This window comes from Silene latifolia, chromosome 5 (assembly GCF_048544455.1).
Source record: "Silene latifolia isolate original U9 population chromosome 5, ASM4854445v1, whole genome shotgun sequence".
Taxonomy (NCBI): domain Eukaryota; kingdom Viridiplantae; phylum Streptophyta; class Magnoliopsida; order Caryophyllales; family Caryophyllaceae; genus Silene; species Silene latifolia.
Window position 1 is genome coordinate 52,984,367 of NC_133530.1, and position 14,939 is coordinate 52,999,305.

At 39.2% G+C, this 14,939-nt stretch overlaps 1 non-coding gene across 1 annotated transcript; it reads left to right on the forward strand.

The window, feature by feature from the left end:
• Window positions 1–5,604: 5,604 nt before the first annotated feature.
• LOC141657993 (small nucleolar RNA R71) lies at window positions 5,605–5,711 on the forward strand. Its single transcript, XR_012548905.1, has one exon. It is a non-coding gene; the product is annotated as a small nucleolar RNA R71 (small nucleolar RNA).
• Window positions 5,712–14,939: the final 9,228 nt, after the last annotated feature.

A 14,939-nucleotide genomic window follows, 5' to 3' on the forward strand; every position in this document is an offset into this window, starting at 1 on the left:
CTAACATTTATACATCCTAATGCATATGATTCTACCAACTAATATGACATATAATCTAAATGCAATCCTAAGTTCACATTGTTTTTACCGCATCAATCAAAATAAAGCCACATAGTCATTAACATAAAGAGGAGAAAGGAGATTGGAAAGATCATACCATGCGGTCTTCAATATCCTCATGTCTCGGATGTGGCGTAGTCAATCAAAGTGAACAAGGATGAAACAAACACAATATATACAAGACAATATATACAAAGGAAATGAACTTGTTTTTGGTTTTTCAATTTTTCAAATTTTTATGATTTTTGAAATTTTTCAATTTTTATGGTTTTTGAATAAAAGTTAAGTGTTAGAATTCCCATCCCCACACTAATATGGGCATTGTCCTCAATGGCCAAAATGATGGAAATTATGCAAGAATGATGCATGATTTCTATACTAAATGCAATTCTACATTAAGCTATACTACATGATGCATGGTTTTTGTTATGACGGAGAGGATAATTTAAATTACCTCCCGTTGCGTATGCATTAACTTCCCCAAACCAAGTAAGACACTATTGCTAATGTCAAAGCATGGGGAAGTTCATGCACATGCTATGCTATGCATGAAACTAGATTGTCATTTTGGATTTTACAAAAGTGGGAACAATAAAGAACACCTCAAAGGAACCGAGGTGTAAGTCCTTTGATGTTGCTAGGACTAAACCAACAATGATCAAAATGAAATAAAATACAAAGAGATATAGACAAACCGTGGGAGAGTAGGAGTCTCCAAGGCTAGTCTTCCATCATGCTACTATCATCACTACTTCCCTCATGAGAAGTGGTCACATTGCCACTTTCCTTGGCACTTTCTTCTTTGCTTTCTTCACCATCATCTTCCTCATCATTATCTTCACCATCTTCACCATCTCTTTCTTCATCTCCACTTGCTTCTTCCTCAATATTATCATCAATCTCCTCATCATTTCCAACAACCTCATTGTCATCCACCACGTCCCTAGATGCACCCGGAAACAAGGCTTCTTTATCCGCCCAACTAGGCAAAGGACAAGATGGATCGAGGAGTCCTTGCCTAGCTAGATGTAGGAGGGGAGGATATTGAGCCAAATAAGCATTCTTCCGATCTTCATAAGCTTGCTTGTGCAGGGCTTGCATTAGAAGAGTGACATAATCTTTTCCAATTTCAACTCCTTGCGGTTTGAACTCTTCATAATCATAGGGGTAAGGTGGTATAACAATGGAAGAGGAGGGAGTTTCATGATCACCCTTTTGTTGTTGAATGATGTACTCGGCTTCTTCGGATAGGGGAAGTAAATAGTTGGTCCGGTGGACACTAAGACGGCAAATCTTTGCGGGTAAAGTGAATGATCGAGCCTCACTTGTAAGCCACCCATACTTGGTATCAAGGGAATTGTGAGCAACCCACTTAAACTTGTTAATCAAGGTGGACATATCAATAAGATGGCCACCATCCTTAGCCTTGTACTTGCTATCCTTATTGAAATTAGGATCAAAGTGCTTGGCTAGGACCGTGACAAGGCCGCCATTAACAATTACGGTTTGACCCTTCTTCCCACTATCTACATGGAGCCATCTATCAACCAATAGCCTCAAAGAATTGTAAGGCTTGGTGTGAATTCTTCCAATATTCAAAGTTGATTGAAGGAGAATAAAATCGAGTCCCGTGAAATGATTGGTGTCTTTCCTAGCAATTATGGTATTTCCCACAACTTTGTGCCATATTCTTATGCCCGGATGATGGACCAAAAGAGCACGACAAGCTTTAAAATCTTCAAATTTCTTCCCGGAGATTGCCTCCCAAAGAGGCTCGGGATCATACTTCCCATATTGCTTATAGAATTTATGTTCATCGCTAAGACCCAAAATTGCACCCAATTCCGGAAAGGTAATGCGTCTACTAGTGTTAGCTAGACGAAACTCAATATTTTCCCTATTCTCAACTTTTGTCACTTTTAAAGAACTTAAGAATTCCAAGACAAGGGAGGGGTATGTTACTTCCTTCATTTCAAACAATTTCTTTAAACCCATGGCATTGAAAAAGACTCTTGTTTGTTCAAGAACACCCAACTTCTCTAAAGCATCTTGGCATATGAATTTGGTGGATTGAATTTGTTTCATAGCAAACTTGACAAATGTATTTCTATGGGAATCGGAAATGAATGTTACCTCCGGATAATGCAAGAGTTGATTAATTACCGGAGTAGAGGGTGATGCTTCCATAGGAATTTGTTGAGGTGGTTGCACTTCCAAGCTTGGTGTTGATACCACCATTGCCAAAGCTTTCTTCATTTGTAGAGCTTTTTGCCTTTGAGAGAGAGTTGTAGTCTTTGGTGCCTTTGTTGCCTTTGCTTTTGCTTTTGTTGCTCCCTTTGTTCTTGCCATTTGATGAGCTAACCAAGAAAAAGATCAAAAATCTTCAATTTGTAGAATGCCCAAATCGATTTTGAAGGTGAAAGGCTTTGCCTTTATGGGAACAAAAATCAATTCAAAGGTGAAGATTTTGTGCTTGGTTTTGATTGTTAATGAAGATGGAGTGATTGATTTGTTATTTGAAAGATGGTTTGATTTGATTTTGGTGAGTTTTGTTGAGGGTTTTTGTTTTTGAGATGGAGAGGATGAGGGTTTTTGTTTTTGAGATGGAGAGGATGAGGGTTTTGATGTTATGGGTAGTGTTTATGAGTGAATGAATGAATGAATGAAGGTGGGGTGGGTATTTAAAGAACTCGACAATTTTAGGACGCAGGGACAATCCGTGCGGATTAGGCGCAATCCGCTCGGATTCTGCAGCTTCAAATTTTCAAAAATCCCGCCTAAAGACGGGCGGATTGTGGGGAATCCGCTCGGATTCTTATGAGATGAGACGGGCGGATTTCGCTTAGGACGGACGGATTCTTGTCCAGAGATTTTTCTTTGTTTTTCTTCAGCTGCAAGACGGACGGATTGTTCACAAGACGGACGGATTCTGTGAGACGGGCGTCTTTCCAGAAATCCGCTCGGATTCTTCAACAGTCAAGAATTTGCAGTTTTCAGCTCAGCCCAAGACGGGCGTCTTCTCAGCAGGACGCTCGGATCCTCTGCAGACGGGCGGATTCTCAGGAATCCGCTCGGATTGGTCCTTGTGTACACGGATTCAGTTCCATCCGTGCACCAACGCATTCCCTTATCATTCTTTCTTTCTTTCTTTCAAATCTTGTGTTCTTCATTGTGGGGGCACTACTAAGGCATGAATAGCCTAGGCAATTGCCATCCCCACACTAAGGTAAAGCACTACACATCAATTAAAATCATTAGTCCCTCCCTCACTTCTCTCTTTCATGACAATTATTTTGATCAAAGTAAAAATAAATCCAAAAATGACAAAAATGCAATACAAAAATTGAAATGTAAGTTAGGGAGTTAGAAATATTTACAAGTGGTGGTTTAGGGAGGACTCCACCAAACTCTCATTCTTGATGAGATGTCAAGGAGGCATGTTCAAGGTGTTGTTAATGTTGCTCAACACCTTGAAGAAGTAATCAAAAGCTTGTTCATTGTTATGGTAGAGGTCCTCAATAGACCGTGGCCCTTGTTGTTGATCATGATCGATGGCATGCCCAATGTAGGGATTAAAGATCCCTTCAAATTCGTCGTCCCAAAGACCACAAACTTCATTGAGTTGATCATTGAAAATCTCTTGCTTGGATGGAGACAACTCTCCCAATTTCTTCTCTTGGCCGATGAGGCCATCTTCTTCTTCCTTGGTTGATTTTGATGAGCTTTGCAAGCTCTTCTTGTCACAATTCACTTGCTCTTTGAATGGAGCATCTTCAACTTTCTTCCTCCATTGGAGTTCCAATTTCTTCTTCTCATCTTTCCGGCTATAATGATCAATCATGAAACATGGCTCATGCAAACGAGGAGCTCTCATGGTCTTGTCAAGATTAAAAGTTATGCTTTCATCTCCCACTTCTAGAGTGAGCTCTCCATGTTTCACATCAATCACCGCACCCACGGTGTGTAGGAAAGGTCTTCCTAAGATGATTGGAATGTTGGAATCTTCCTCCATATCAACAATGACAAAGTCCACCGGGATGAAAAACTTCCCAATTCGCACGGGGACATCTTCCCATATCCCTAGCGGTGTCTTCGTCGATCTATCGGCCATTTGAAGAGTGATATTGGTACATTTAAGCTCTCCCATTCCCAACCTTTTACTTACCGAGTACGGCATGACACTCACACTAGCCCCTAGATCACATAAGGCTTTGTTGATCGTTGTGTCGCCAATGGTACACGGTATTGAGAAGCTTCCGGATCCTTTAACTTTGGAGGTGAACTCCCTTGAAGTATTGCACTACTCACCTTAGTGAAGGCGATAGTCTCAAGTTTCCGGATTGACTTCTTCTTTGTGAGGATATCTTTCATGTACTTTGCATAGGCCGGAACGTGATTGATTAATTCCGTGAAAGGAATTGAGACTTCTAAGTTCTTCACAATTTCCATGAACTTCCCAAGTTGATCATCAAATTTAGGTTTGGCTTGACGACTTGGAAAAGGAAGTCTAATCACAATGGGCTCCTTTTCTTTGGCTTTGTCTTCATTTTTCTTTGAGCTTTCTTCTTTTGATGATTCCCCTTCCTTGGGACCTTGCACCACAACTTCATTCTCACTAGCTCTCACAACTTCATCCTCAACTTGCTCCTTCGGTGCTTCATATCTTGTACCACTTCTCAAGTGAATGGCACTAACCGTTTCATGTCTAGGGAGATTACTTTGTGGTGGTAATTGCCCCTTTTGTCTTTGTGAGCTTGAAGATGCTAGTTGGGTCAATTGTGTTTCCAACATCTTGGTGTGAGCTAGAATGTTGTTGATGGTGGTGTCTTTTGCTTGGCTATCTTTTTGCATTTGGGTGAAAAATTCTTGTTGATTCTTTTGCATTTGGAGGACCGCTTTTTGGACATCAAAACTTTGGTCATTGTGGTGATTGTATGGGTTTTGATTTTGGTAACCTTGGTTTTGATTGTAAAAGGGTCTTTGATTTTGATTTCTCATGGGTGGTGGAGTGTATGTTGTTTGAGGGTTTTGAACATTTTGGCTTTTGTATGAGAGATTTGGATGGAACTTGGTGTTTTCATTGTAAAAATTTGAATAAGGGGTACCACTTTTGTAAGCTTGGAAAGCATTGACTTGCTCGGTTGTTCCCTACATTCACTTGAGTCATGACCCAAGGTTCCACAATTCTCACATATCCCGCTTGGGATTGATGAGGATGCCGTCATGGCATTGACATGATGCTTTGATGATTTTGAGTTTTCCTCAAGTCTAGCCATAGCTTGTTCAAACTTCAAGTTGATTGTGTCGATGTGAGCACTAAGTTGAGCACCCAATTGAGTAACGGTGTCCACTTCATACTTTCCTCCTCTAGTAGCCTTGCGAGGCCTACTATATTGCGAATTATGGACCGCCATTTCCTCAATCTTGTTCCATGTTTGATTGTCATCAACTTCGGTGAACATTCCATTTGATCCCATATTGAGAATGTTCCTTGAATCTTCATATAAACCATTCCAAAATTGTTGCACTAAAAACCATTCGCTAAGTCCATGGTGAGGACATGAGCGACAAATACCTTTGAACCGCTCCCAAGCTTCATACAAAGATTCTTCATCCCTTTGCTTAAAACCCGTAATTTGAGCTCTTAGCATATTGGTCTTTTCCGGTGGGTAGAATTTTTGGTAGAAAGCTGGAGCTAGCTTCTTCCAAGAATCTATTCCAAGGGTGGCCTTATCAAGGCCCTTCAACCATTGCTTTGCGGTGCCGATTAACGAAAAAGGAAATAAGACCCATCTTATTTGGTCTTGAGTCACGCCCGTTTGAGAGATAGCTTCACAATAATCACAAAATGTTTCCATATGAGAATGAGGGTCCTCACTAGGCATTCCCCAGAATTGGCTCCTCTCAACTAGTTGGATGAAGGCGGACTTGGCAATAAAGTTTCCGGTAAGATGTTGTGGGGTAGGAGTACCATTTGGTAGATCCTCCTCGGTGGGTATAGAGTGTGACGAGAATTTAGGCATTGTAGGTGGATTTTGTGTGGTATTGTTTAATGGGTTTTCTTCTCCTTCTATTGCGAAAGGATTGACAAACTCACTAGTGGGTTGAACAACTTCACCAACACCTCCCAAATTCCTCCTAACAAGTCTCCTATTATTCGTCAAGGTTCTTTCGATTTCACGGTCAAAAGGTAACAAATCTCTTTGTAACCTTCTAGACATGCAAAATATCAAACAACTCAAAAACAATTAGAACAAACCTTGAGGAGTTTTACTTCCCCAAGGCGAAGAAAGACACAACTAAAAACAATAAAAGAAATCTTAAATCAATTAAACACCGTCCCCAAGAACGGCGCCATTTTTGATCGGAGCCATTTGGTGTTCACAATTAAGCATATGTGGTCGTTGGTCAATGGTCGATACAAAACACAATTTATACTTCACAAACAACTCTACAATTAGTAAAGAGGCAAGTAAAGGTCGGATCCCAAGGGACGGGTATTGAAATGAAGATTCTATTGTAACTAGTGGTGTCTAGGGGTGTCACAAATTGGGTTGATGTAGAAGGTTACTAAACTAAAATAGCAATGAAAATAAACTAACAAGATAAATAAAATAAGGGTGTAAACAATTGATTAAAAGCACTAGGGTGTCATGGGTTCATAGGGGAATCATGGGATATGATCATACAAACATGTTCTCAAATTATAAGCAAGCAATTATTGTTGTGATGGATTGAGTTGGGTTATATCTTACAATCCTAGGAAAGTTTGGGTCCGGAGCCGAATCTCTTGGATTGTACAACACCTACAAGTCGACTTAATCTTCCCTACTTAACACATGCATGGTCTAACGAGACTCGAGTTGGGTTATGTCTTACAAGTCAAGTTGAAAGGATAGAAGATGATAGTAAATGCAAGGATTCATAGGCTTAGCATTTCATCAAATATAACATGTGCATGTATTAAGATCAAAACAAGCAAGCAAATAAGATATGAAAGCATATTAATTTAAGCATGAATCATTCCCCATGTTGGTTTCCCCTAATCACCCATTAAACCCTAGCTAAGAGACTACTCACTCATTATCATATTGATCATGCTAGAAAGGTTGTCAATCGTACTAACATAATGAAACATGATGAATAAATGAAAGTAATTAGCAATAATTAAAAAGGGATTAAGAGATTATACCTACTAATGATTCCAATAATAAAGCAAGAATAAAAGAAGTACTTGAATCCTAGATTGAGAGGTTGTCAATCTCCCAATAATAACCCAAATAATCTTCAATTACCCAAAATAAAGTAAGAACAAGAGAGAGATTAAAGAACTAAAACTTGGATTAAAACTTGATTAATATTTGATTACAATATTGAAGAGAGATTTGATTGATATTAACTACACTAATTATTGATAAGAAGAACATGCTCCTCTAATTAGACTAATGGGGTATTTATAGTGAAAATTAGGGAGGATGCATTAGGGTTAACTAAGGGCTAAACTAGTAATTACACTTTTAAGTTGAGCAAGGAGCCTCCGGGATTATCCGAGAGAAGGGCTTCTCTTATCGATGCTTGAGGAATGAAAACGTGATGTCTTTGTGATCCGTGCGGATGGGAGTCGGGACGGCCGGATCGGGGCGAGGGATCCGAGCGGATTCTTGGGCAAGACGCTCGGATCGGCGAGGGGGAATCCGAGCGGATTCCTTTGCGGGACGCTCGGATTGGCGAGGACGGACGGATTCTCTACAATCCGTTCGGATTGTAGTTCGCATGACTTTCCTTCTTCTTTTTCTTCCCTTTTCTTCATGAATTCCTTGGGGATTTCCTTGGGGACTCAAGGATCCTTTTCTCAACAATGCTCTTCTACTATGCTATGTACAAAGGCCTTCTAGTCTTGTCTCTCCTCGATGCTTGGTCATTGAATATGATCAATTTAGCCTTGTTTTGCCATGAAAATGCAAGATTCTTACTCCTTTCCTACCAAGGGATCAAAATCTCAAAGAATATGCAAAACAAAGAACTAAAGATAAGAAATGACCCAAATAGGCACTAAAAAGCATGAAAACAATGGTAATTCGGGGGCTAAATATGCGCCAATTATGGTCACATCAAACGGCATAAGATTTCTGTCGGTCTTGAGCAGTTTTCATACGCTCTCGAATGATCTGAACCTGATTGATGGTCTCAGTCACCAAATCGGGTCCCAACACATGAGCATCTTGGACTTGATCCCAACAAACAGGACTACGGCACTTCCTACCGTACAAAGCCTCATAAGGTGACATCTTGATAGAGGAATGATAGGTATTGTTGTAGGAGAATTCGACAAGAGGTAAACATTTCTCCCAAGAAGTGTGGAAGTCTAAAGCACAAGCACGGAGAAGGTCCTCTAAAGTCTGGATAGTCCTCTCAGTCTGCCCATCTGTAGCGGCATGAAAACCGGTACTCATCAGTAGCTTACTACCCATGGCTTTTTGCAAAGCAGTCCAGAAACGGGAACAGAATCTAGGGTCACGATCTGAAACTACATCCTTAGGCACTCCATGGTAGCGTACTATCTCCCTCACATAGGCCTCAGTTAGGACAACTAAGTTCCATGTCTCCTTGATAGGTATAAATCTAGCACACTTGGTCCATCGATCTACAACCACCCAAACCGCATCTTTTCCGCTAGCAGTCTTAGGTAAAGCCATCACAAAGTCCATGGAGATGGACTCCCATTTCCAAAGGGGAACATCCAAAGGTTGTAGCAAACCCCCGGGTTTCTGGTGCTCAATCTTCACTTTTCCGACAGGTAAGACACTTGCTAACATACTCTAAGACATCAATCTTCATCCTAGGCCACCAAAACTGTAATCTCAAGTCTTTATACATCTTGTCACCACCCGGATGAATAGAGTAAGGAGAAAGGCGAGCTTCATCAAGGATCTTCTTCCTCAACTCGGCTACTCTCGGAACATACATCCTACCTTGGTAACGAAGGTATCCATCACTATCCACCACACAATCCTTAGCTTGCCCAAGTTGGATTTTTGCTTGAATGGACTTGAAAGTAGCATCCTCAGGTAGGCAAGTACGGACCTCACGGTAAAAATCGGGTTCTGCACTCAAGGCACTAAGATAGTCAAAGCCCTTCCCAACAAGGCTTATCCCTAACTTTTGAAATTCCGTGGTAAGTTCGCCAGGTAACAAACGGATAATGCTCAAAGAGTGACTAGTCTTCCTACTCAAAGCATCGTCCACCACAAATGCTTTCCCTTCATGATAAATCAACTCGGCATCATAATCATTCACCAACTCTAGCCATTTTCTTTGCCTCATATTCAATTCTTTCTGGGTAAAGATACACCTCAAACTCTTATGATCGGTATAAATGCGGCAATGAACTCCAATAAGGTAATGCCTCCATGTCTTCAAGGCATGTACCACGGCGGCTAATTCAAGATCATGATTCGGATAGTTCACCTCGTGAACTCTCAGCTGTCGAGAAGCATAAGCAATAACCCTTCGGTTCTGCATCAAGACACAACCCAGGCCATGCTTTGAAGCATCACAATAAACATCGTAGTCCACACCATCCTCAGGTAAGGTCAACAAGGATGTCAAAGATAGAGTTTTTATAGGTCACTAGCATCAAACTTAAGGGAGGAGCAAGATGAAGCGAGGAAAGGAGGTATGAACGGTAACGCTCATGGTCAAAGAAGAAGGGAATTAGACAAGAAGGAAACGCCAAGTACTCGAATCCCGAATTACAACATCAGCCTAAACGGTTCCGAAAACTTCCCAACAACAAAACTTATGACCAAAACACTCCCAAGTATTTCCTCAAAACACTCATGTTACTTCATCCTAAGTTATTCCATGAAACAAGGTACTCCACTATAAGTGTGGTCTCATCACTCCAAATCCTCAAACATCCACAAACAACTTCCACAAGATCAAGGTTAGGGTTTCTAACAAAGCTATACTCATATCCAACTAGTGTTAACTATGGGTCTCTCAAAATGACAAAATCTTCAATCAAGGGTCCTAATTCCAATCTCTAAATTCCCACATTCTAACACCATAAATTAAAACTATGTCCTTCAACTTAACAATTGGCGTCAACCATACCATTATCCTTTCTAGTTACTAAAACAAGTGCTAAGATTTTCCAACAATGTAGCTTAATCTCACTCTCATTCCATACCTCAAGTAGTAATTAAGATCACTCACTTAGACCAACTAATAATCCCAAAATTAGTATTTCTCATATGGTAACATATACCTTATAAAACCCTCATATCCAAAGTGATTACGAAAGCCAATCGTAAATTCAACTTACTTATTCTCTCAATCTTACCCCTTCGATTCCACCACTCAATTCCACCTAAGTCTTTCCAACATCACAATCTCTTAAAACCAGGGTTATGGGTTAAACACAAACAATCTCCTCAAAAGTCGAATTTTCCAAACCAAGGTCAACGTTCCTCAAAAGAAAGAGTACTATCAAAAAGGTGTTAAGGTAGGATAAGCAAGGAACAAAGGACAAGTTAGGAGGGTACAAGAGTAACTTCCAAGGAAAAAGAAAAGAGAGTTTAGAAGGAGAATAAGCACCAAGAGATAAAGAATAAGACAAGGTACACAAAGAATGAGAAACATCTTCGAGGGAGTAGAAGCATTCTTCAAAGGTAAACAAATCTTCAGTCCTCGGCAATAGGCACCAAATCTTGATCTTCACGTTGGTAGGTTTACGGTTATTGATACAAGGCACAACAAATATTACACGGCAATCAACAAACATGTTAGAACATAACAAATAGCAACCACAAAGAGACTACAACATAAGGTCCTAAGTCTACCCATCCTACCCATCTCTCAAGTTTATTATTTTAAGGTCAAGTTATTTATATTGGGGGTGCACAAACGTGCGTCGGGAGCAAATATGCTCTCATACCAACTGTGACACCCTCATTCATTGCGGAAAAATAAACACGTAATTCTAGAATAAAACTGCATGGATATGTTTGTAATAGGTTCATTTGGGTAAAAACCTGTAATTTTTAAAACCTGAACCTGTTATAAAAGTATCCAAATGGGAAGGTGTCAAACATGCAAGGTCTAAAATAAATCTGATAATAAAACATCGCTAAAGTCGCGAAACAAAGTTATACAACCCAAATATGATAAAGGGAGACATATGTCCCTAAAAAGTATATAACATAAAAAGTGTTTAAGGGTCATAATAAAATAAAGCCAATCTAGGTCCCAAGGTTACTTTGCTCGCTAGCTCGTCCATGTACCCCATATATGCATCACCTACCTGTCAATCACATTTTATACAAATACGAAAGCCACGATCGGTGGGGAGTAACTCGAGTTCTCCCAAACCACGAAATGTCATAATTAATATAACATGTAAACATAAGAATATGAATATGAATAACACATAGCCTTAGTATATAGATGCTAGACAATTGTGCTTATCATGTGAACAACAATAAAACAACACATAGTCCTAGCATGTGAATACTAGACCGACTCATACTACACTATCATGTGAATCACATAACATCCAGGAATCCAAACTCTATCAACCATAGCCGGCTTGCATCTCACTTTCTATGATTCATAGAATCATCAAACAAGAAAGGACAATATATCTAGAGACAGGCATAAGTTCCTAATACAGTCAATAGTCACTCTGTAACTCGAGTCTATACCACGAGGTAAGGTAAACACCCTAGTCCTAAACCTGCGCAGACCTAGCGACATGCGGAAAATACCGCATCTAAGACCCATGATCACACACATGAGTACCCCTAAGGAGTCCACCAAAGGGTTGGCTAGTACTTAAGCTGACCACATACTTCTACGAGTACGCAGGAGGTCATGCCCTAACTTGGATATAAACCCACCAAGCTAAGACACAAAGGCTATTAAGCTGTGAACATACACTCGTCAAAGACTATAATGGCCTATCTATGACGATGGTCTAAGATACCAACATCACATAAGACAAGTAGGACACCCACTTAACCATAAGAGGGGCAAAGAGTCCAAACTTGCACACAAAAATGATCATACACACCCTAGCATATGAAAGGCTACGCAAGAGCATATTCAGCTGACAATCCAACAATATCTCCAATATCAATAATAATCCAAATTCCAGCTAACCAACAGTACCATAATCCATGAGAACAAGCTAAAATGGCAAAGAGGCAACAAGACTCAAGCATAAGGCATCCAAAGCATCCAACAACTAACATGTGAAATGATAATTACAAATATCAAGGCATAACATAAAACATCCAATGACAACCAATCTCACGTCAAAGACAAACCCTCGACCCTAGTCCCGCGACGGGTCATCGGTAAAATCGAGGCTGACCGGTTTAAACCTAGTTTGACCAAACTCGTTCGGTCAATCCGCCCACTCGTAGTCTTGGCCTACTTTGGCCCAAATCACAAAATTCATTACAATATCATTTTCATGCACTATTCCAATTTCTATCATGTGAAAGACTATCAACATAAGAAAATATATTTCAACTTACAAAATAACTAATTCCACAAAATTCTCGCATAATAAAATAGCATAAATAACCGTCTCACACAAGGGTAAACTTTTCTATAAATTTTATCGATAAAACGACGCCATTTACTCATATGGACTCCGAATTGAGTGATTCAAGTGGCTAAACCACCTAATTTTTCGACGCCTTTCAATCTGTCATATTTTTGGAAATAGTGGAAACCGTCTCGGTCTGATACTGACGCGTTCCAGCCAAAACACGGATTTGTCACAACACATAATTCCCCATCCAAATTTGTTCCAAACAATAATATACAAATGAGTAACATAAATTAAATATAAGCATACTCATCTTACTCCATTCATTCATTTATCAACAAGATGGTCTCAAACAACAACAAACAATAACAAACAACAAATACAACTACTAATGTGACATTAATTCGTCGAATAACTCGGAATAGTTACCTTAAGCTAGAAAAGAGACAAGTAATAACTTGAGAAAGCTTCTAAAATACAAAATTACTCTTCACCTTCAACAACATATGAGTCACCTAACTCATCTTCAAATTCTTCACCTATAAGAACAACAAAAACACAATTATTAAGCTTAAATTCGAAACCCTAAAAAAAAAGTGTCTTAAACAAAAATTGGGGGAAATGAAAATAAAGCTTACTAGTAGATGAGGATTGAAGAGAGGATTCCAAATATATAATTTTTATGAGATTTGGTGGAGAAATGAAGGATTTATGGTGGATTTAGGGATTGTAAGGAGGATTTTTAGTGGGTTTTTGGTGTTTGAGAGAAGGAGGAGATAGATTGAGTTATGGAGGAAATGAAAATTGGAAGAGGGGACAAATGGAGGTAGGTGGCCAACCAAAGACATGGGGAGATGGGTCATTTGTTTACGTTTTGGTTCGTTTCGACGGAAATTAGAAATATTCGTCGAACGCGATTTCCGAGAAAAGTAAAGTTCTTAAACACGATTTTACTAAAAGATTAAGTACTCATATGCCCCATATCCAAACTCGTTTACCCAACGACCGTAAGAAATGGGAAAATCCCAATTTTACGACTTTTATCCGAAATCTATTTTATTAAAGGAAAAGGTTTAAATATAGTTTAAATCACTTTTAAACATCTCTAAACTATCAAAAATAATTACATTTCTTCAAAATAAAATAAGGTTATATTTTATCAAAATAAATTTTATTTCAAATAAATTAATATTAAATTAAAATAGATTAAAATATTACTCTTAAAATATAATAAAGGTCTTCAAATTTACGGGGTGTTACTGTAATTAACAATAATTAAAAAGGGATTAAGAGAATTATACCTACTAATGATTCCAATAATAAAGCAAAGAATAAAAGAAGTACTTGATGTGCTTGATTGAGAGGTTGTCAATCTCCCAATAATAACCCAAATAATCTTCAATTACCCAAAATAAAGGATGAACAAAAGAGAGATTAAGGAAATAAAACTTGTATTAAAACTTGATTAATTGTTGATTACAATATTAAAGAGAGATTTGATTGATATTAACTACTCTAATAATTGATAAGAAGAACATCCTCTTCTAATTAGACTAATGGGGTATTTATAGTGGAAATTAGGTGGATGCATTAGGGTTAACTAAGGGCTAAACTAGTAATTACACTTTTTAGATTGAGCAGGGAGAAGCGGTATTTTTGAAGGAAGGGCTTCTTTATTTGATGCATGAAGAGACAATTCGTCTTTGGTGGAATCGGGCGTATTGGTGTCGGGACGGGCGGATTTAGCGAGGGAAGACGGGCGTCTTCGAGGGAATCCGGGCGGATTCTCGTGGTCGCTTACCGGGCGTCTTTGGAGGAAGACACACGGATTGTCTTTGTGGAGGACGGGCGGATTCAAGGCAATCCGCTCGGATTGTAGCTCAGCATTGTTTCTTCTTCTTTTCTTCCCTTTTCTTCATAAAATCCTTGGGGATTTCCTTGGGGATGCAAGGATCCTTTCTCAACATTGCTCATCTACTATCATATGTACAAAGGCCTTCTAATCTTGTCTCTCCTTGATGCTTGGTCATTGAATTTAATCAATTTAGTCTCGTTTTGCCATGAAAATGCAAGATTTGCACTCCTTTCCTACCAAGGGATCAAAATCTCAAAGAATATGCAAAACAAAGAACTAAAGACAATAAATGACCCAAATATGCACTAAAAAGCATGGGAACAAGGCTAATTCGGGGGCTAAATATGCGCTAATTATGGTCACATCAAGGTTTGATCTCAAAAGTCCCTTTATCAGTGGTAGGGAGCTTAAAGCCTTTAGGAATAGAATCAACCGTGGGTTCGGAATGACTTGCCAAGGCCGGCA